At 40.8% G+C, this 23,241-nt stretch overlaps 1 protein-coding gene across 4 annotated transcripts in view; it reads right to left on the reverse strand.

Annotated features, from left to right (window-relative positions):
* The window catches only part of LOC306970873 (rho guanine nucleotide exchange factor TIAM1-like), a 62,083-nt gene extending 39,140 nt beyond the window's left edge, over positions 1-22,943 (reverse strand). For 2 of the 4 annotated variants that reach the window (XM_079566923.1, XM_079566920.1), the window contains exons 1-2: positions 22,921-22,943; positions 673-778 (exon numbers count right to left, since the gene is read on the reverse strand). The gene's annotated coding sequence lies outside the window, so the exon portion shown is untranslated. Of the gene's footprint in view, positions 1-672; positions 779-6,804; positions 6,828-18,332; positions 18,499-22,920 lie in introns of those variants that run through there. The other 2 variants (XM_079566922.1, XM_079566921.1) reach the window with 2 other exon arrangements.
* Positions 22,944-23,241: the final 298 nt, after the last annotated feature.

The raw sequence follows: 23,241 nt of genomic DNA on the forward strand, positions 1-23,241 counted from the left end.
CCTCCAAACATTGCCATATCTGATTTGTAGAAAGCTCTTTTGTGAATTCCACGTGTAGTAATGCCGGCCACGGGTAAACAAACTACTGTAGATTCAGTAGCCTAGCAGATCACTCCGCCGATGCGTAGCTTACAACCAGGAAGCTGATGCTGCTCACATGCAAGTTCTTTTAAATGCAAAATGGTTGTATCAAAAAAATTATTCAGTCAACACAGACATTTATATCAGTAGTCTGGTGTTATAAGTGATTTGCCTTAGGTTCACTGTGCTTGGGTCACACTGTTTTTAATGCAGGCTACTAGTTACCATAGACATGCACTAGCCTAGCACTAGCCTAGCACCACTTAACTCTTCAAATATAAGGACAGAAATCAACAACACTCTGGATAACTAGGAAATGAGGCCCAATGTTAAAAATCCTGAAATATCCCTTTATATCTGTGACCATGACTACATAATATGGAAATAAAAATCCGAGTCAAGTTTTTCATGTTCTGGAGAATTAACGTATTAGCTTATACAGCGGCGGAACCATTTTTGAGTCATCCTCTTCCTTTGTAATGTACCAGATAAACCCTCAACCTCCAGGCTGAAGAGGCAGGAGCGCTAACCTCTCTGCCACAATACACCCCTCCCATTCCAGTACAGACAATCCAATTGCAATATGCAAACCTTTGATTTTGTTGCAGCATCATCTGAGTCACCACATCAGTGCGGGGAAGTACTCTGGGACTCGCACAATCCTGGGCGCATCATCAAACAGTGGTGTCAGCCGGCTCTGAAGGGAACAAGAAAAGACGGATGCTTCATTGTAACGTCCCATAGCTTCAAAGTGGCCTCATGTGTCAAACGCCGAATGAGAAGAGAATTGTACAGAGGATAGACTGAACTACAAGAAGTGAAGCAGTGAATATGGAGTGAAGATGATGAAGGAGAATAATGTATACCCTTGGACAGTGTGCGTGTCTGAACAGGTTGCATTCACATAACATCATCGTAACGCTCTAAATATCCTACAGCTTAATATTGAGAATTTATTGGTAGAATTTGCCTTTTAACTGTCATATTGCAGGTGCCTTGACTGGCTGATCATCGCTACCATTCCCTTTTTCACTATGGTATTGAAAGTGGTTACATTATTCAACCAATCTATTGGAAATGAAGACATCCAATTCAAGAGCCTCATGTACCTAACACCGTCAACAAACCAAAAAACAAAACACATACTGTACAAACGAGTAAATGATTTGAAATGAGCAACTGTTAGAGCCTTGGGGGTAATTCTCACGAACAACGTCATGTCTTTGAACTGCACCCTGAAACTCAATGCCAACCTGAAACCATCCGGCGTGTACGGACTTGAAGCATCTCGGAAACACCCCTTATTTTTTTCTCCCGACAAACAAAAGGACGCGCACACTCACACGCACGCTCCTATAGTGGCACAATGACAGGAGATGAAAGACGCTCCGAAGTGTGATTTTCTGCTTAAGACTCAATTAAATGATTCCTGCCAACACGACCTAATTTCCCCTAATACTAGCCCAGAGCTGCTTAGGATAGACTTGGATTTCCATAATGCGCTATAGTGTGCAGGAATGCAAGGGAAAGGTGATTGCTGAGGGATTGAACATGCATTTAATTAAACTCAATACATTTCAGCTCGTGGAAATGATGCTGGCGCATTGCACCGCGGCTGGCAAATACAGTAAGTCACATAGTTTGGGATTAAATAGCTGTCGAGGAAAGCACACTCCAAACGGCATTGTGTTTGGCAATGAGTGAAAGAAAAGAAGCAAACACAAGTGGCTTTGTCATCACCATCAAAAGTCTATGCTATGTGTGCGTTTTCGTCTGTCTGTGCTCATTCATAAACAACTCTTGGATATGAGCACACAAACATTGGGATATAACTAAGCAACAGCAATGGGTGAATATAATGAATGTACGATTTTTTTTGTTGATTGTTGTTTCTCTTGAGCAGAAGCAACTTGCTTGTAGTTGCCCATCATGGATTACATTTAACAGTGTTGGTCTGCCAGTGAGCATAGTAAGCAACTTGCCATTACAACTGTGTGTCTGTTCTTAGCCTGAACCAAGTGCATTTTTTCCAGTTCGGCATTGCCTAAACCTAACAGTGTAATGCCTAATTTAAAAGCTAAGAGCTACAAAAGTGATCTGAACTTTATTGTCACATTGTCGCCGTGTATTGTCACATTGTTTTTTTGTGTTGCTTTTCTTTGCCTTTTTGCTGCGTTTTCATCCTCGTTTTTTTTTCCATATTTTTACAGCGTTTTTGGGTGAAGCCAAACTGGAGAAAATGTGCTTGGGTCGGGCGGTGGTTAAGACGTTAAACCCTCACACCAGGTACAACCTCAGAAATCATTTGGCTCTCTGTCTCCAAAGTCTCCACCAGGCAGGAAGCGGGTCTATAAACCAGATCCAACATAAGACTAAACTATGACAAAATGTGTTCCAAACAAGGATCATCCTAAAAGAGGACATACTGACAGCTTCAGGTGGAACTCAGCCTGAATGACTACTCACTTGCACATTTGTATTGTGAATGACCCCCCCCAAAAAAGCCAAGGCAAGCCAATCATTGTCTGTTTTGTTGCTTAAATATCCATCCAATAACTTGATTTCACACAACATCATGCACTGAAAACAGACTTCTACCACTTTTTAATTGAAATGTCTGCTCACTGTATGTTTGCACTGCAGCTCTGGTGAGATGCAGTTACATAAACCAGAGCCTTGACCCTGAAATGTTCTTGCTCCTCTTCTTCTGCTGTTTCTCATCCCTCCTCCGTCCCATCCGGCCTCATGAATCTCACCCTAACCACACAATCTGCCCCCCCCCCCGCCCCCAAAGCAAACATCATATAACACACACACAATACAGTATTAACGCGCTGCGGCCATGCATTTGCTTTGGATCCGTGCCTGCCATTTTAGATTACACATTAATTTAAAAGGAAACGGGAGATTTACAATGAGCTGACAGAGAAAGTTGTTTGTATATATAATCATTAGAGCCAAACAATACATTCAAAGGCCCGGTCAATGTTTGTCCTTCCTTATATTGTGAAAGCAGGCATTTTGTGAAAAAAGACTGGTGCATCTATTACATCTAATTATAAAGCCATGACCATGACAACCTCTTAACCCCCGCCTTAACCGAGAGCATTTTCTCCAGTTCGGCTTGACCCTAATCTAAAAGCTTCTTGAAAAAAACCCAGTCAAAATAGAGACAAAACAAAATGGATGAAAACGCAAAACAAAAGAGCCACAAAAGAGTGACCAAAAATGTGACAAAAAAGCAACAAAGAAATAACAAAAGAGCGACATAAACGTGCTGGAAAAGTAACAATAACACAATTAAAAAGCGATTAAAAAAAAGTGACCTAAAGGTGACCAAAACGCAAAAAACAAGCAAAACAAAAACGCTTCAAGGCACAATGGGTTGCCTTGTGTATGCACGGTATAAATAAAGTTGCCTTGCCTTCAAAAATGTGACATAAATGCGACAATGCAACAAAAAGAGTTACGATCAGTTTTATAGGCCTTGGCTTTCAAATGAGGCATCACACTGTCCTAGAGGCTGTAAGTTCTTCCGGTCTTTAAAGAGACTAGATGCAAGTTGGTCATTTTATGCTCACTACTGCCACCTCAGGTCTTATGCAGTCTCTTTATTAAGCTTGTGCATGACGGCACTTCGGACCCAAAATAACTTTTTCAGTGGCAGTGCAGGATTTTAGAGGCAGTTGTGGTGAACAGGTCTGGGCTCATTCTACACCTTAGGACATGGCTGGAACATGTAGGGGGAGGAAAATACATAGTTTTAACACTATTAAACTCTGTATAGTTCCTTCAAGCTTTTACAATTCAGTTAAAGCCGAACTGGAGAAAATGTAGGGGTTAATAGTATAGCAACAACAATAGAGTAATGTGATAGTGTCAGATAATTTCAGTTTTTAAGATAAACATTTTCTTCCATTCGATGATGAGGGAACACGCTTCTACGTGTGTGTCCGTCACATCCGCCGAGCGATATGACAAACTGAAAGTAACTCAGTCAAAAAGATCTGCAAGGCAATGTCAAGCGGAAGTCAATAAAATTCAAATTTGTGTTGTTTTCTCGGCCTATGAATTTCGAAACAGTTAAAATTGTCATTGATTGCGATGCTCGTGTTGTTATCTGGTCTATCTCTAAAAAGAAAAACCCCGGCAAACTCCAAACAAACAAGACAATCACGTCTGACACAACACATGGGAAATCAAAACACTTTTTTTCCCTTCTTCACCCTCTGGCAATGTACAGTCTAAAACGTTTAGTCTCTTCATTTTCAGCTCCTGGTGCCCTACAGCAAAGCACAAAGAGAGAGAGAAACACAAGCACTGAGCAAATCCCACATAGAGGTGAGGAAAGGCTAGAGGCGAGGTATACGAGGTTGCTGAGGTCAGTACAAACATACAGTACAGGGGGAGCAACACGGAGAGACTGCACTAAGAATAGAAATGAGAAAATGTGTAGACAAAAACAACCGCGATACAGTTAGATGAGATGTTGGGCGAGAGAGAGAGAGGACTCTGGGGTAATAAAGCAGATTAGTTTATTTAGTGTAGAGGAAAATGATGCCAGAAGGAAGTGTGAATGTGACTGATCCAGGACTAGTCTCAACCAGAACTACAACTTCACCACTGTTCAACTAAATATTGGGACCAAACTAGACTTAAACAAAGGCAATGGGTAGACCGAGGAAGAGGGAGAAATTGGGGGGGGGGGGGGTCCTATTGTTGTGCGGCTCTAAGTGGATAAGTCGACATGTGCTGCGACTGCCTATCTCTTCAGGCTTAATTGAGGAAGTCGAGACAAAAGCAGAAACGTAATTATTCACTCTCTTTCTCCCAATCTTTGGGTTCCCAGTGTGTTAACAGCCTGCAGACGGCATATTAACGCAATGCACTCATACAATAGCGGCTAAGGCGATATCAACCATTCAGACAGGTTGGACACGTGCTGTTAATGGATATGACTGGACTTTTAAAAGGGTGTCAATACAATCTGACTGAAAGGGAAATGTGAATAGCTGTTTTGCCGTGTTATACAATACACAGATGAGGTATAATAGAAAAATAGAGCACCCGGGCCGTTACAGTCGACTATGTTTTCATGTTGTCAAGCTGTAAACAGAGATGTGTGCACAAAAGCAGGCAGTATTTGTGACACACTGTAACACAAGCGTACAAAGGCAGACTCCAGTCGCACACCTGTATATTCCCAAGGGGGAAAAAACGAGCAGGTTTCCCAACTCCGATTCTTTGGAAAAATACCAAAGGCCTGTCAGAACAGCCATGGAGCGCTGGCACTCCCCACTTCCCCTCTGTCGATCTTTTTTTTTATCTGTGCACCTGTCTCATGATGGCTCCACCTGAAATGGCACACAAGAGCGGGGTCTCCAGATGCCACGCTTGATGGAGACACACGCCGCTGTACAGCCTCATCACTTTTTAAAACCTGTCACTGCTTTTGTGCATCCGCGCTGCCTGCAAATGACATCCAGGGTGACCATATGTGCTCAGAGAAGAATGTCTCATAGATATAGATTTAACGTATTGGTTTGTTTACAATGTGCATTAATCTCCATTCCCTTAAATGTGCCAGCCATAGCTATAAAGCTCATTTTCAACTGGACAAGGAATAAAATGACAACAAAGACATAAGGAACAGTGACTGCATCCCAACAGTCATCAAGGACATCATCTGGACACAGGCGACAATTAAATAAGTAATGTATTTTAATAAAGGCTACACTCAAAAAAGAGGTCTCCTTTTTACAGATGGGCAGTTTTCCGTCTTTATATAATCTAACAGAAATGGAGGCCAGGCTTAGGCTAAAACAGCTTCAGTGATTTATGATTATGAATGAGTAGCATGACTAATGAGATGAGTGCAAAGTTGGGCTGAATGATATGGACAAAATTTCATATCTCGATATTCATGCCAGATATCTCGATATTGATACGATATAACTATGGGTTTGGTGAAAACCAAGAATTTTTCAGAAAAATAAAAACATCATAATACAAAGGAGTGCAGTTTTATTGATGAGAATCTATATCGTTTATATCTTGCTTTTTCGATATTAATATCTTGAATGTTCATATCTCGATATCGATACGATAACGATATATCTTTCAGCCCTAGTGCAAAGTATACATTTGAAAGACTGAATAACATTTGAATATAGCCAACATTCTTCTTCACCACTCCAAGCAATATCCAATCCAATTTAAGCAAAGTTCATTCAACACCTTAACAACTCATTTGATCTTAAACCTTTGTATAGCACATTTGCCGTTTGTACGCCCCACCCTTCCCCGAGGCCTGCACCTTCCACATTCTTCAAATGGTTCCCCTCGTCCTGTCTCCAGCCCTTGGAGAGATGTCCCTAAAGGTTAAGGATCTCTCTGGGGGGTAAACAAAGGAATCTGTGGATGGGACAAGTGCCATTCCACACAACCCAAAAATAGACTCCCAGAGCAACTGAGGAGAAAGTCTGTCTCCAGGGGCAACATGTATTATCACATTTGTTTAAAATACAAACTGCAAGGTTAATCGCAATCGAGCCATGCTTACAATGTGAATGGTTGGAATTATCAATTTCAGCACATGAGAAATGTCAATTAAACTATTCCTTTTCACTCAGCTTGAGTAGATACACAGAGGGCAACCGTTAAACCATAAACAAACAGGACTTATTCGGGTGTACCTCAGTGTGCATACCAAATAGGAAGTACCTGCAACAGATAATGGCACACACTTCATTGCGCTCATCAGCTCCAGAGAGAGGGGACTTCCTCAGACAACACTGGCACAATTCCCTGGAAAAGAGAGATTAGCTCTTTATTCATCCATGCGGGATTGGACACGACACGCTCCACCTCCCCCTCCCCTCTCTGATTACACTCGCACAGAATAAGCAAAAACTGCAAACACTCTCAGGTGGCGAAGGGATTAATAACAGGTTTGCAAGTGCGCGCCGGGATACGGGATTTTCATTGATATCAGAAAGCTAAAAATAAATAAATAAGTCAAAGAAACTTGCGCTCAAAAACGGCGGCCGAAGATTTGCAATTTAATTTCTAGGTCAGTGTGTCTGTGTGGCATCTGCGGATCAACAGAAGAAGAAGAAAAGTGGTGCAATTTGTATCATCCAATTCACTGTAGTACTTCACTCCTCAAGTGTCACTAACCTCATTAAACGCGGCGCTGTGAGTTTCTGGGAGCTTACGCCCGTGCGCTCCTTAACTCTGACTGCATTCGACTGTCTCTGCTGCGCTGCGCAGTCCGGGATTACCATATTTTAAAGGAAAATCCCTCTACCACAAGTCGACGAGAGGCCTGGCTAAGTGCTCGATGCTGCTGGAGCTGCTGCTTAGATCAGTCAATCTAAATTTATGAAATATCCCAGGAAGCCCCAAAGATTTAAACGCCACTTTATGATAAGCTTTTCTGCATCAAATCAAGTATTCCTCTCAAATCTTGCATTGAATTACTGTAAGATTTACTTTCCCCCAATCTTCATTAGAGCAAATTCCACTTTGAAAATGGGCCACATATGAGTGAAATCCTCTTGTTGATAAGATGAAACCTCAGTAAGTCGTACCATTATGGCCACTGACACCAGAGAGGTTTATGACAGACTATGTCTTCATCATGGCACCTGTTAAATGATGAATATTTTAAGAAGATTCTGAAGTCTGTGATGTGTTAGAAACAGGAATTGTGATAAACTGGGTTTCTCAAACTTAGTACTGAGTACTACTTAACTGACAAGGAACATCCTCCATGTCGCAATACCATGAGGGTTTTTTATACTGTAATAGAGGTTTCTAGGAGGAGATTCTCAGGGTTTATAGTAAGATCATAACAAAATTGAAAATAAAATGATTGTTTATATGACAATATATGATTATATGATGATATTTTTCTCATTTTTCTCTGTCCTACACCTGGCTCAGGGGCTCCAGTTTGTGAATAGTTGAGCAACAGGTTTAATTGACTCTATGCATATCTTCAATCATAACAACGCTACCCAAGAAATTACTTCCTGTTTTAATCCAGCACACCAAAATAAAAGCATCATCTTATTCATTAGTTCAGCAGTTCATTAGCTAAACTTTCTTTCTGCCTAACTATTAACAGACAAAACACTTAAAATGTGTAGATTTAATTATATTCTTGTAATGTTGCAAGTACCTGCTGAACTAATCAATGAGACGAGCTGTGTGCTTTTATTTTGGTGTGCTGGATCAAAACAGGAAGTCACTTCTTGGGCGGCGTTGTTATGATTTGAAGTTATTATGCACAGTCAATTGAGCCAAGAAACAATGCAGCTCTTGTGGGATATTTAACATCCACATTAAATCATCTGAATAGCAAAAAGTCTTTGAAATGGCGCCCGTAAGAGGAAAAAGTCATGTAATTGAGACCGATGGATAGGGTGATCACAGTGTTACGCCTGACAGGAGTAGAGGAGCATGTTGAATCAAAACCACTACTTAAGCTTTTCTCCTCTCTTTTCAAAGCCCCAAAGACAAACCCCATCAAGCCGTCAAAACCAATCAACCAAATATTCATATTGTTCCCATGTAAAATGTGTGAGGCTGTAAAAGTCGTGTTGTTTAATTATCCAAGAGGATTGGGGCGAGACGCTTCACTCTGCTCCAGATTCAGATGGTAACTGAGGAAAGCCTTTGGGGCAGAAACAGCCGGAGGGAAGAGCGGCTGGTGTGTGAAAAGAATAAGGAGAATAAAGATGTGTTTTTTTAAAAATAAAAATTGGACCGTGTGGAGACTTTGACATGAATTTCAACATGAAGCAAGACTAAATTAACTGTTGTTCATCAATAATTATTTCTGTACTCACAACAATTTACCATTATAGGGATTTGACAGCTTTTCTTTTTGTTTTTTATAACATTTATAACTCCTGTATGTATTAGTGATTGCAGGATCCGGCTCGAAGGACCAATATTTGGAATTGTAGGACTGCATAAAATGATTATCTGGATTCTTCATCCACCCAACATTCTTGTAAAGGAGCAAAGTCGAACACATAAAGGGCAGTTTTGAAGTTTAATATAGGTTCAATCTGTTACAAAAGTACATTGGAATGTGATTACTACGCTTATGCACAGAACTGAGTACCTAGATCACAATACCTTAATTAGCTTATGATAGATGACAATAAATAGAGCCAGAAACTAATAATTAACTAATATCATCTGAAACTATACTAAAAAAATGAATTAGCTGTCAAATAGCAGCTAAGAAATCAGCATGAACATCAGAAGCCAACCAGACAGAAATTGAGGCTAAATTGAGGTCAGAAGCAAATCACTTTTCATACAAAAAAAAAACATGCTCTTTATCTATGAAAATATCTGTCCATCCCAACCATCCAATATTTATAAATTACACATATCATTGTATTGTAACGGATCAATACCATACTTGTACTTTCACCACAAGACTTGCCCCAGTAATATAAGGTACATTGTGTTCAAACTATCACGCTGGTATTGCCCATCACTAATCTCTATAAAGAGAAGCTATTAGTCCTGTTGAGAAGTCCAATTCCACTCAGAAAGCAGCTTATTAATTCGGTTTTGCCTTATTGTCGAGCCGTTATTAAAATGAATCCCGGCCGTTCTGCTAAATCCAGACAAAGAAAGAGAAGCATGTTTCAAATTTGCCACTGTACTTCATTGTGGTGCTGTCAGAAACCCACATTCACACAACACCCGGGCTTGGTGTGAGAGACAGAGTAGCTAAATTGGCAGGTTAATGCTTCCTATTCGGTCTGGGAGCCAAATGACAGGGCGGATGAGAGGGTGAAAGAGGGATTTGAGGGAGCGGGGGATGGGACACCGCGGAGGTGGTGAGAGCGGGATGAGAGGCTGTAATACCTGTGGGGGGTTTGAGCGCTGAGGCCACAGGTATCCAGATGAGGGATGGTGTCGGGACAAGGGAGAGTTGAAAGGGCTGCAGTTGATAATGAAAGGAGAGGGTCTCATTGTGGTGAATGATGTGGTGTCAGTTCAAAGCTCAAGTTGGCGGCAGATGACCCAGATTTGTGACAAAGTGGATGGAGACAGGATGGACTGGGAAGGGGCAATGACAAAGAGGTGAGCCAGGTGTCTAGAGAGATGGACTGTGGCAATATTTCAGTGCAAACGATTATTGATGGTCTGTAGTTATGGTTAAATACAGGGAACTTGTGGCTTCCAGTAAAACAGAAACGGCTCATGTAATTGTGGCAAAATATCACACAGGAAAGCATGCTACTAAACACATTCATCAAAAATGTAAGTGACCTGAAAATGACCAGATATCTTTAAGAAATTATTATTGTAATACAGAGCCCTTATCTGTTTGATAACATGAGTTTATGGACTGGTTGTTTTCTTCAGCTCAGCCCACACATATGATAAGAGGCTCTTGGGGGGTGGAGGGGGGTGGGGGGGCAGGAAGTTATCTCAGTTCATCCAAACACCTGAGTCAACAGCGGTGTCTGCAAACAAAGTGCCCTCAAGAGGAGACAAGACACAGTGTCCTACAGAGAGATTAGCCCCGACCGAGTCAGACAGAGGGGGCTAAAAGGTTCAACAAGAAGGTGCCGGACAAACAGCACTGCTCTGTCTCTCCTGTTTACTGTGAACTAAGAAAATGCAACATGACACTATGCTACATATTTGTACAGTTGGAGTGCATTTAACGCTATTATACATGGATTTAAATTCAGGGGCAAAATGAGAAGCATATATAGTAAGTATCTGGCTGACAACTAAATAACTACAACTAAATATGAGCCTTGATACTCAATATAAATATAAATAAAAAATAAATAAATGAAAGTTCACAGTATTTTTACTTTAAGCATGTAATTAAAATATTTGTAATGATCTACTGATGAATCATGTCATCATCAATGAAATGATTCATTGACATTACAAAGGGATTTTTCATCTGTTATGTATTTGACCAGAAGGAAATGTTCATGTTCTCTCTTTCTCAACATTGGGGTTTCTGTCACACTCCATCACGTTTTAATTCTTTTTTATGTAATCAACATTTCTGTAGTTATTCATGTGAAAAAAATAAACACAAAAAAACAATATGAGAAAAAAATATATACCTATCTTAAACACAGTGATAATTTCACCAAACCATTTCAAACAGTCAATCAATCGTTTTGTATAGCCCAATATCACAACAGGAGTTGCCTCACAGGGCTGCTCCAACTTTTAAAACAATGAAACAAAACAATGTCATGTTCAGTCAAATGTAGTGTCAAGGCAAACATAATGTCCTACAGAGAAATGTCCAAATAACATGTCAGCAGCAGATGGTGACGAGCCCCAGTGTGTCCCCCATCCTTACACTCTCCTACAGGGCAAGAAGACACTCAAAAACCCAGTGGAAGAAAAGAGAAATTTCAGGGAGAACCACAGATGGAAGGAGAGATCCACTCCCATGGACGGACAGGCTATAGAAAGACCCAGGGCTGATGGGAGTCCCTCTGCAGACAGGGCCAACACCGTGCCAAGACAGTACGTTCTATTCAAATTCAAACAAACATTGTTAGCATTTTTGTTTTTTTCCCTTAAAATTATGTCCAAACGGGCAGCCTGTAGCTTAGTGGTTAAGGCTGCTAAATGTCTCTCCTGGTCACCTTCACCTTGCACTGTCCTATCTAAAATCAAATCAGCAAATAATAATAATTTGCCAATATACGTTGCAGACCTTTAAGCAACGATTTAAATGACCACTTTTTTATTAGCAAGAAAACAGTAGTATATATCTTTCTGTCCATACTTCTACTGCAGGTTTCACTCATAGGAAAAATCTCACAACTATTCTACTACCGTCCTACTATACAGCGCACAGATAGGTGTGACATTTTATGAGAATGACAATAAATCCACACCCAGACTGCAGATCTTAATAGCGCATGACTATGACATTTTCCCACAGTGCAAATAAACAGCACAGCCTTAAAGCGTTTAAGTAATAGTCCTGAGATTAGTATCAACAATCCATCATTTTTCCATGATTCATAAAATGTCATGTCTCCTGGCCTAAAGACAAATTCAATTGAAACACAGTTCATCTTTAAGAGGTAACAGGAAAACCACATCAGGCTTTTGGAGAATGAATCTGGAAAGAGCTTCTCAAACTGTGGCACAGGTACAGTAAGTTCTCAGGCTCTTTGTTAATGAAATGGAATCCAATAAATGATACAAAACACAGCTGACTTAGTAAATTATGAAGCCAGCTGAGAATGCCATGTCGATAAATGTCCACAACACAGAAGTCAAGGATGCACTAGTTCACTCTTCAAAGTTGGATTTAGGTCAATGGGCCCGTTTCGATCCAGGCCTGGGCGTGCGCTTGTTTGTGAGTGTGGGGATAGTGAATAGAGTCCCCACATTTCAGCGCATTAGTGACCTGTATACGCTCCACACGACTCTCTGTCATCTGAGTGCAGGCCTGAGGGGACAGGACAAAAGGCAACCTGACCACACAAACACATTCACGTGCCTAAAAGCTAAAACGCACCGCCGGACAATGGCAAAACATGGGGGCGAACAGAAACCTTGTAAGAGCTTTTACAATAGGGGGCTTTTCCTTTAAGACATTCAATCCATCAGCTCCAGATTCATGCAAAAATGATAGGGAGAGTATATTTAGCACATCCATACTCCAGCGCCTTTGAGACAGCTTTGACTGCGTTACTTCCAGGTCAGGGAGCAAAAACGTGCAGAAAGTGTGCCCACAGTATAAGCAATGAGTAGGTCAAATCTTTATGGCATGTGCATGTGGGTCAGTTTACTAGATAAAGAGAGGTTGAAAGAGAGAAGGGGGGGGAAAGCGCAAATAGCGTAAAGATTTCAAAGGAGAGATAAAGGAGATACAGTTTGAGAAAAGGAAGCCAGATCTCCCCAGTGCAACCAGGGCATATAAACACAATCTTTAAAAGGCAACAATCCCAGCGCAGTTCCCCTGTGAAGTCTGTACTCAGCGTTTCACACAACAATGTATAATTTTCTTTTCTTGTTCAGGGGTCTCTTCTCATTTTTTCCATTTCCCTCTGAAATTGATACTAGGGGAGCAATGTGGCTGAAAATAATAATAGCAAAGTAACAAAGAGAACTAATTTCTAATGATGAATAGGCAATTCTACTTTAATACCTGGCCTAAAGATCTAATGATTTCAATGTGAAATACAAAAAAACATGTAAATATATTGATATGCACATCACAAATATTAAGAATACTTAACAAAAACCTACAATAGATGAGCTCTAGAATATATTTTGTTTGTGGATCAATTGGTTTGCAGAAATTTCTTATATAAAAGGCATGATATTCAGCAAATATTCAGGTACTTTATCACGAGTAGTGGGACCATGGAGAGCTTTGATCTGCCTATTTGTTTTTTGTTTAAAGGGGCTAGATGCAATTTGGCCACTTTATACTCACTACTGCCACCTCAGGTCTTACATGTAACTGCAGTCTCTTTATTAAGCTTGTGCATGACGGCACTTCGGACCCGAAGTAACAACTTTTGGAGTGACAGAGCAGGATTTTAGAGGCAGTTGTGGTGAACAGGTCTGGGCTCATTCTACACATTAGGACATGGCTGGAACATGTAGGGGGAGGAAAATAGATAATTAAAAAAAAAATTAAACTCTGTAAAGTCCCTTTGACCTCTTACCGAGCGCATTCTCTCCTCTTCTCGACTGGAGCTTGCAGCCTATAGGCCAGAGTAACGCCTCATTTGAAAGCTAAGACCGACAAAACTGATAGCTTTTTTGTTGTTGCGTTTATGTCACAGTTTTGAAGCGTTTTTGTCTCGTGTTTTCTTGGCTTTTTCATAGCTTTTTTCAATCACTTTTATGTTGTTTTTTGTCATGTTTTTTGTCATGTTTTTTTATGCGTTTTTGTCAAGGCAACATTTGGGTGATTTGTAGCAGTTATAAAACAAAGGGAGTTTGTTTCTTTAAGGATATACATTTTTGCCCCATAGGTATTCCATAGGAACAGCACTGCAGCAGCCACTGAACAAATGTAACTTTAAATGATGTTCTCAACAATGAAAAGCCTTGAACACCAATGTTTGTAACACAGCCATAGAAAATCCTTTTACTTGCATTTGTAAAGCTATAAGACACTACAACACAGTCAGGACAATGCAAAATACCTTCATCTTCATTAAGTCAATTCATAATGGATGAATAAGCTGTGCAACCATCATTCAAATAAAACATGCATAACTCAATGGTGCATTCCCTCATACATGACACATCGCCTATTTGTTTATTGTAAATTAGGTATTCAAATGCACTGTAACTTGAACTGTTTTATGCAGATTGACGCACAGTCAGTCGTAGCCGGCGCTGTGTGGGCCCGCGACGCAACACTGATCACAGATAATGGGCAAGACATGACAGGGATGGTTCAACTGTCAGTGCCACAGAGGAGGAAGGAAAGAGGAACGAGGAGACGGGACAGGCACAAAGAGGAGGCAGTGAGTGAGGGATGGAGGGGAAGTACTCAGAGTCATCAGTAGACACTAACTAGACAAAAGGGAGGAAGCGAACCAGGGCACGCGCTCCCCTCCCCCCACAAATTACTGGAGGCATCCCCATCTCCATCTACAAGTCTCCATCTCCAGTGCACATCAGGGGGGTAATGTCAAGAGGCCCGGGCAAGGAAGTAGAAACCCCTTGTGTTTATTAGTGCTAAATATGCAGTTTAAAATGTAATGAAGATGTCATTTAGTTTGAACGTGAAAACAACCTGTAATAAACCCCCACAGGCAACAAGACCTTTTCGAACCACTGAAGCAGCAGATCAGGCATATCATTATAACAACTGACAGGGGAAGTGAATGACGAATACGGGCACCAGTCTATTTCATGTGTAAGAATTTGAGAGAATATCACACGAGAGATACTTTGTGATGTGCAGTGTCTACTTAACCTCTCAACCCCCGCCTGGACCGTGTGCATTCTCTCCAGTTTGGCTTGGAGAGCAACAGTGTAATGCCTCATTTGAAAGATCGACAAAAGTGATTGTATGTTTTGTCAGGTTTTTGGAATGTTTTAGTTGCTTTTTCGTCTCTTTTTTTCATTGTTTTTTGTATCTTTATTATTGATGGTTTTTGTTGGGTTTTTTTGTTGCATTTTAGACATGTTTTCGCCATGTTTTTCATTGCTTTTTTGTCGCTTTTTTTCCAAGAAGCTTTTAGATTCAGGTGGGGGTTAAGAGATTAAGTGGAGATTAATCATTCATTTTAGTCAAGAATACTTAGCGGCGATGAGATTCAGCACGACCCAAAACATGCACAGGAGTCCCCATGGTCGCCCTCTCTACCTGACTGGTCGGGTGGGTCAAGTGCAGAAGACCAAATTATACCAAAGTATAGCTTAAACCTGAAACGCGTAGAACTATTTGCATACTTTCTTCACTATCCTCTGATTGCGTTCAGATTCTCCATCTCACCAGAGCATTGCCGTCAGGAGGCTGAACCTAACGCAGCACAGCACACTCCCCGCGCCGTCTCAGTCCTGCTCAACCAGACAAGTCACATAACAAATCGATGCACATGAGCAAACACGTCATCCTGACATAACGCTCTCATGCACAGGCTAATTCAACCGTCTTTGAGTCACATAATTTTGATTCTTTAAAGGCCAACGTGACACGTAGGATCTATGCAGTCAACTGAAATTTTGGCTGTTAAAAGGTTACTCAAGTGGCTTGCACAAAGGAAACTTGCTTTGTTAATTTGACAAGACAAGATGTGCTATTTTAAACATAATGGGCTCACAGCTGAGTTCATATCACAAAGTTTTAATTCAAAGTGACAGAAGATATGCAAACCACTTTTATGTCGAAATATTCTTCGTCTAGCCCTTTACAAAAATGTGTGGCGTGCTGAGTGCTTTTGGTGCTGTGTTAAAATCTAAATAAGATCAAGTGTCATCATGTAAACAAATCAAGCCACGGGACTGGAAGGACTGATAAGGGACTGATGCCGGACTCAAACAATATAAACTATCTCCAAGGTCTCTGTGAAGAGCCTCATACTGCGCATTACACAAAACGACCCACCCCTAACCTACCCCCCTCCCTCTGAGTCTGCCTCACTCTATCGAACTGAATTTCTCCATCTGTGAGATCAATTAAGTATCTCTCTATGTTGTGTTTCTTGATGATTCTCAAGATTCATAAAACGCAAATAACATCCATCCGACCTGGCTTCAACCCACTGGCTCCTGGACCATCATTTGGGAAAGATTGTTGTAAAGCCTGTTGTAATTACTGTTGTGATTAGCCACATCAAGGTCGTGTTCACACATAGTCAAGTTGAAATGAAACCTGGTGCACTTCCTGGGATAATCCTGTATGTGGAGCTTGACTCTAGTTCTCTTCAACACATTTACAAACTAAGCTAAATAGCAAATTGACTCAAATCGCTGGTTGACAATGTACACTTTAAACATAAGCTCCTGTTAGAGATGTGCTTTTGAAATTCTTTTGCTTCCATTCGTCCTTATTGTGGTCTACGAACACTGCTGTAAACTAGAGTCAGGCAGCACATTCACAAGCTGCACAAAGTACCATACCATACCATACCATACCATACCATACCATACCATACCATACCATACCATACCATACCATACCATACCATACCATATCATACCATACCATACCAGGATTAACTTTAGTCCAAGTGTGAATGTGCTTTGAAATGAAAGACATTCAGCAAAGTTTTCAAAAATTGCAATGAATCTTTCATCATTATTTCAACCACTCACCTAAAATAGGCACACTTGATTGTAATCATGTTAAGCAAACACATTTGCAACTTCACCAATTTCTGTCACAGTCTCTGTTAAGTGCATTACCCATCGTGCAGTTACAGTAAACTGCTGCCTAACTGACTGAGAGATTGTCATCTACAGAGAGGGGAAGCAACACTGCGTAACACAAACATTTAAACAGCTTGATTGCTGTTGGGGGTGCACTGGGGGTTTGGATAAGCCCCATATTTGCTTAACGGCAGAAATAAGTGGACCTCGGAGGACGATCGAGGCACTACGAGGGCTCGAAAGACGGGAGAGGAGTGGAGAGATGATCGCCCTCTTGTTAATTGCATCATCCGTTTATCATGGCTGCCACATGCTAATCAAACTATTTACTACAATCCACGGAGAGGGCGTGTAGCTCAGCCACAAGGTCAAAAGAGCTCCTTATCCTCGTCGAGTGAAGGTGGAAGGGAAAGTGCAAGAAGCATGAGAAGAGCTTTGATGGCACTGCTCATTATCAGGTCTGCTATTACGCACTGTTTGAGGCTTGGTTTGATTCATGAGCTACAATGAATAACAAATGACTTTCAGTAAATCAAGAAGAGGTCACTGTAAAAGCATAAATATTCAACTGAATGTGACATTATACTTTCATTATAACCAAATAATAACACTCAGATATTGAGCTCTGCAATATGGCACACAATAAATCAATGAATAACATCTTTCCCTTGATATTTATTCATCTACATTTTCAATATGACTTTTTTTTGTATCAGTGTTGCTAACATAAAGCCGACAAAAATGAGCTAGAGTTAGATCTGATATTGTATGGAGGTTATAGCTTTGAACCAAAACCGATTTCAAATCACACTCACTCTAACTAGCAATACAAATGTTATTATTGTTATTAGTGGTAGTAGTTTAGAGGTCAAAGTCACAGGGGATATAAGCCGCTATATTTATTCTGAAGGTAAGCTGACTTAGCACTAAAGCAGTGTGTATCAATCTGGGTCAGTTTGTGCAAATACACAATACAAAGACAGCCACTGGCACTTAGTGTGGCCCCATCCCCCTCCTCCTCGACTCGCACATGATATTAGCTTACTCTACCCACATTGCTTTATCTACACACATGAACACACCTGGTTAAGCAGCCAGCATCAGATAATAGCTGAGGGCTTTTCCTTTGTCATTTTTGGTTTGCGAGAAAAATAAGGCTTTTTACTCGTCTGACACACAAATACACCGAGCACAAACAGCGTACACTATAAACACTGTCACGGATCGCTTGCTCAGATACATCCTGACAATATCCAACTTCTCCATGGTAGCAGTGAGTCGTAGTAAGAAAAGATGAGGAGACGACACAGAGAACTGCTTGGTATTACAAAAATAGTGGTAGAGTTGCACACAAACATTGTAAGTGTTTCTGATACCTGTTAACTGGTCAGTACAAGTGTCAAATTACTATCCCCCACCGAGCCCGAGCGAGTGTAGAAGAGAGGGCAGAGGAGGCCAGTATGCGCCCTCTGACCTCTCCTAATTCCTGGCCCGTCCAGATGACTCAGGATGACCCAGGGCACAGCTGAGATCGAACGTGCCTGCAGACACAGCGGAGTGACAGATGCTACAGTGGAGCAAGCAGACTGCCACTTAGCTTTGAGCTTGTCATGTCCCTCACTTTGACGGACTTTGCTGGACTTAAAGTGCTCTCCTAACCTTTTGTTACTTTTAGCTGCGGCTTATGGAAAGAAAACAAATCAATAAAGCTTGAAATTAACTGCCAATTGAATGAAAATGCACCATGAAACAATATATGGCTAAAAAAAACTTAAAAGTGTAAAAGCAGTTGGGAATATAAACCCCAAAATGGAACCTATAGCGATGCTTGCTTTATATTGTAAGAAATGTGGCTCTTGTCTTTACTCCTACATTACAAGACTCTAAAGTTTGGTTGTAAAATGTAAGTATTTTGGACAGTATGTTGGACATACAACTTACACATGATGGCTATACTTTGAAAATCCTAAGGCAAAGCCATATATGGTAGGTAAGACATGCAGAACAATAAACAATTCTCACTTTATGGACATTCAAAGCTACACGTGCCCTTTGAGCTTTAGTTTAACGATAGGCAAAATCCAGGTGTCGCGGGGCTGAAGGCTGTTAAGGTATTATGTTATCACTCAAGTATAAAGACCCGGCACAAGCTCAGGGAGAGCATTAATGATTTATAAAACCTTTTCATCCTCACTCACCCACAGCAGGAGCGAAACAGAAATGTGGGAAATGCTTACTTCAACTTGTTAAATGTGTATGCATGTGTAAAAGAAGCAACTAAATATGCAAAGGAGAATCTCATGAATATACAATGGTTATGTTTACCTCTATCAAAGAGAGTTCAAATAAAACATGTTACCCGGACACACAAATTACAGTAGAAGTATCTTCCCCCACCGACTGGAGCACACAAAAACTCATTCATTGTTCATAGGACTACGATAAGGATATATGGTTAATGCAACGCATGACCACATCCTGCAAGCCCTTAGAAACTTATCTAAACCAGATATATCCTAAAGAACAAAGACTTAGCTCTTCAACTTCTTTAATTTACCCACATGATCCCAATATACTTACTGTGTATCTCCAAATAACTGTGTCGGCTTTCACATCACTAAATTGTAATAAATAACTTAGAAAACACAAGCCTTGAATATGCAGTGAATAGTTCAACATTTAAATAGTTCAATATGCACTGAATAGCAAAGTCTTGTTCTTATTTGGCATGTCCTTTTCTCCTTTAAACATAGCGGTTGCAAAAAAGAAAAGTATGTCTCACTATCTCTCACATTTCTAATCTTCAATTCAGCACACAGATATTACAAAAGCAGAGAATCATTTATACTATTCAACTTTCCATCTCAGCTGTTAATCCAACATGTTAACCAATTTGGCGGCAAGCACCTTTAATAAACAGGTCAAAATCTACCTTCAAAACCAACAAAGTATAATAGCTTAATTAATAGCTTCAAACCAGCATCTTATTTACCTGCTCTCGTTTGGTGGTTTACTCCAAGCTTTCCTGGCCACACTTGTATCCTTGTATTGACAGCCAGGCAGTCCAGCATGCGTCCACACTACGAGCAAACAAGGGAATCCTCAGTCATCTCCAAGACTCCGGCACAGAGAAGCCTCCTATAGCACACAGGCGCACATGCTGCTCCCTTCATGCCCAGACCAGACTGAAGACTGAGAAGGGTGTGTGTGTGTGAGCTGTGTGCTAAATCCCGCCCACTCACTCTCCTCCTTCTCTCTCCCTCTCTCTCTCCTTCTCTGTCTCTCTCTCTTCAATCTCACCTCCCCTGGCTTGCCAATTGACTGCCAGCGTGTGTGCAAGTACTGGGTCTTAAGCTTTCAGATGTCTTGGTTGGGACCCTTCTTTTAATTTAAGGCTAGGACAAAAAACAAAGAGGGAGATTAGCGCAGATGCTATCACATACAAAGTAATAGACCAATGTGTACAGAGTAAATTAAGGGAAACAAAAAGGGAAGCCCAGCCAAATCAGACCTACAGCGTTGAAGCTTTGTTTTAAAATCGAAGAAAGTGTTTGCACAGTCAGCTAGTAGGAGTAAAATACAAAGCAGGAATTGTGTCTGCTTCTCCCACATATTTCTTCACAGGGCTTTTCAAGGAGATCCAACAAAATGAAATCTTAAGAAGTAGTTTTTTTTTCACCCTTTATCCTGTGTTTGATCAGGGAAACATCTCCCACACACTTGTACTTTGAAGGAAGGGGGAGCAAGTATAAATGTAAGATGACTACACAATATAAAAGCAGATATATAAACTTCAGCAAAATGTCTTATCATCAGCTTCTGAGCATGCAGTGATCATAAGGAATGCTTAGTGATTTGTTTTTATGATACCGACAATAGCCAATGACCAAACTGGTGGAAGGATAAGTAAGTAACTCTCTAATTATGCTATGACCAAAGAACAAAGGAATCCAGAAACAAAACAAGGGCAATTACATAACGGGCAGATGATCCCTATTGTTTCTATCACTGAGCTATTTAAGTAGAGCGTTTGACATTTATGGACGTAAACACGCCGGGACAAAGGGAAGTGAAGGTGAAAGATCCACCTAACAAACGTCTTGACAAAGCGTCCATGGGGAACAGGGCACAGACAGGAGACTTGAGCAAAGCCGCAAAACTCACGCTCGCTCGTCCACGAACAAACACACACACAGTCCTGGCTTTTACCCTCAGGCACATGTGACATTTCAGCACCTCTCCAGACAATACGACTGCTCTGTCTCTGCTTCATGACCGTCTCCCTGTCCTCCTGTAAACCAGACCACAATCCCCCTCTGCTGCTTCCTTTTGTCTGTGTTAGTGTTATCTAACACTGGCTGCAAAAAGGTCACGTCCTGCTGAGGGCCAGAGGAACAATATATAGTCGCGCTGTACATATAATTGGTAGGCTTTGAATGCTACAATTTCGATGAGATTCTTTTAATTTAGGCTGAATTCCACTCTTATGGGATGAATTCACAATCATTCAAATTACGTGCACAAAACCACCAAATCACATTTCTAGTTCTGATTGGAATGCAACAGCTGCAACATTGTAAAAAGTAAAGAAACTAGCAGTGAAACAAGCTGCATTTTTTTGTAATTTCTCTCCAAATTACCAAAAACTGTTGAGCGCAAATTGGTTTAAGCTCAAAGCTGGCATTCGGTATACACAAATCAGAACATGCACAATAGCCTAAAACCTCCAGTGATCCTAGAACAAAATTTCGATATAATTCCCCCCGAGCACAGCACTGTGGTCACACATTGCTCCCCACTGGCCTTAAACAATGAGTCAAATGCAGAGTACAGACTTTCCTTTTGAGGGCTTTAAAGTAAACCTTCAATACCTTCTACTGGCTTAAAGGGATATTTCAGGATTTTTGACATAGGGCCTCATTTCCTAGTTATCCAAAGTGTTGCTGATTTCTCGAGATATGTATATTTTTTGAATTCATGCAGTCCTTATATTTGAAGAGTTTAGTGGTGCTAGGCTAGTGCTAGGCTAGTACATGTCTATGGTAACTAGTAGCCTGCATTACCAGACTACCGATATAAATGTCTGAATAATTTTTTTAATGTAACCATTTTGCATTTAAAAGAACGTATATTTGAGCAGCATCAGCTTCTTGGTTGTGAGTTACGCAGCTGCGGAGTGATATTCAAGGTTACCGGATCTACAGTAGTTTGTTTACCTGCGGCCGGCATTACTACACGTGGAATTCACAAAGGAGCTTTCTACAAATCAGATATGGCAACGTTTGGAGGAGTATCCGATGATTTTGAGGAGGATTTTAATGCAGGCTACTAGTTACCATAGACATGCACTAGCCCAGCACTAGCGCCACTAAACTCTTCAAATATAAGGACTACATGAATTAAAAAAAAAAAAAAAAAAAAAATCCTGAAATATCCCTTTCATGGCAAATGTGTACAAAAAAGAAAATACATCTGCTATACATCTGAAAACAACTCTACCGCTACTACGACTCCAGACTACAATGTTCTTCCTTTTTGTCTGTTTTAGTGTTATCTAACAGTAGCTGGAAAAGGGTCATGTCCTGTGGTGAGCCCGCTGAAGCAGGAAATAACCAATCCATGTTGAGGCCAGACTTCCCACGCTGATACCCAAACAGAGAGTTATTAGACTGTAATAAGATTATACAGGGAAAGTGTAGAGGAACCGGTTCAGTGGTGAAACAACATTGCAGAGTTAAAGACATTGGGGGCAAGAACAACAGCAGCAGCAGCAGCGGCAGGTGGATGTTATGTAAGCGGAGAATGGAAAAAATCAGGATGTTTGAGTTGACTTGTAACACGCACCATCTGTGTATTGCAAAGGGAAGAGTTTGTTTATTGTCATGAGGGTGTCTTGTGTGTCAAGACAGTAAGGGGATATTTCAATGTACACAAAAGTGACACTGACTTCTTTTAAATACCCACTTACGATACTGTGGTGGCGAGTGTAGGTGCATTGTTGTTGTCCTGATCCGCTGCACACCTGGGCTGCTCTGTGATAGACCCCACCTTTAGGGCCCCCTTCTCAGATGTTATCTCCGGGACGGGTGCTGGGGGGGTGGCAGCACCTGTAAAACAGCACAAAGAAGACTACGTGTGTTCTTTTCAAGCTTGCCTCTACGTACATACTGCACAAGTATGTTACAAATGTGCTAAAGTTAAGTTTTAGGCATGATTTGCTTAATTTATTTTCTCTTGTTTCAGTCTGATTTTCAAACAATTTGATGGGGAAAAATGTTCACAATT

Source organism: Gobius niger, assembly GCF_951799975.1.
Source record: "Gobius niger genome assembly, chromosome: 11".
In the NCBI taxonomy this organism is placed as follows: Eukaryota; Metazoa; Chordata; class Actinopteri; order Gobiiformes; family Gobiidae; genus Gobius; species Gobius niger.